General features: G+C 40.0%; 1 long non-coding RNA gene across 1 annotated transcript in view; it reads right to left on the bottom strand.

Moving 5' to 3' along the window:
* The window catches only part of LOC112451243, a 2,250-nt gene extending 1,657 nt beyond the window's left edge, over positions 1-593 (bottom strand). Inside the window, exon 1 of the long non-coding RNA XR_003040026.2 lies at positions 120-593. This is a non-coding gene — a long non-coding RNA (uncharacterized LOC112451243). The remainder of the gene's footprint in view (positions 1-119) is intronic.
* Between the last annotated feature and the right edge of the window lie 211 nt (positions 594-804).

Below are 804 nucleotides of genomic sequence, written 5' to 3'. Positions count from 1 at the left end.
GGGGTGTTAATTAATGCCACACCCCACTCTCCAACCAGAGGCTCCAGGCAAACTCTAAATCCAAACAATTTGAATTAACCAGCAGCAATTTCAGATGTTACAAAAAACCCATTACTTACTGTTGATGAAATTGCAGCCACTGCAAGCCAACCAAGCGACCTTCTCCCTGAAGTGTGACCAAATACCAGCATGAAGCACACAGGTGAGAGCGTCCCTTTTATACTCCACACCCATTAGGAGGTAATTAGGTACCAGGTGTCCTCAATCCTAGGGGCAGGCTTCATGCTGCCACAATCGGAATAAACTTTGCAGTCTTTCACTTCCTCTGGATGGCATTAATTTGGCCTCCAGTTCTAATGTAAAGAACCTTGTTGATATGTTTGGTCTTTCAACTCCCACATTAAAAATGTTACCAGGACTGTTTTCTTCCACCTGCACAATATCACTAAAATTAGAAACATCTTGTCCCAAAATGATGCAGAAAAACTTGTTAATGCATTTATCACGTCTAGACTGGACCACTGTAATTCTTTATTATCTGAGTATTGAAAAACTCTTTAAAAGTCTTCAGTTGATCCAAAATGATGCTGCCAGAGCTTTGATGAGACTTAGAAGGAGAGATCATATTTCTCCAGTTTTAGCTTCTCTCCATCGGCTCTCTGTCAAGTTATGAATATAATTTAAAATATTCCTTCTAACATACAAAGCTCTCAACAGCCAAGCTCCAGCTTTTATTAAAGATCTTATTATCCCCAAACAGAACACATTGCTCTCAGACTGCAGGTTTACTTGTGGTTCCTAAAG

This window comes from Kryptolebias marmoratus, linkage group LG9 (genome assembly GCF_001649575.2).
Source record: "Kryptolebias marmoratus isolate JLee-2015 linkage group LG9, ASM164957v2, whole genome shotgun sequence".
Lineage (NCBI taxonomy): Eukaryota > Metazoa > Chordata > Actinopteri > Cyprinodontiformes > Rivulidae > Kryptolebias > Kryptolebias marmoratus.
This window is presented reverse-complemented; position numbering and strand designations above follow the sequence as displayed.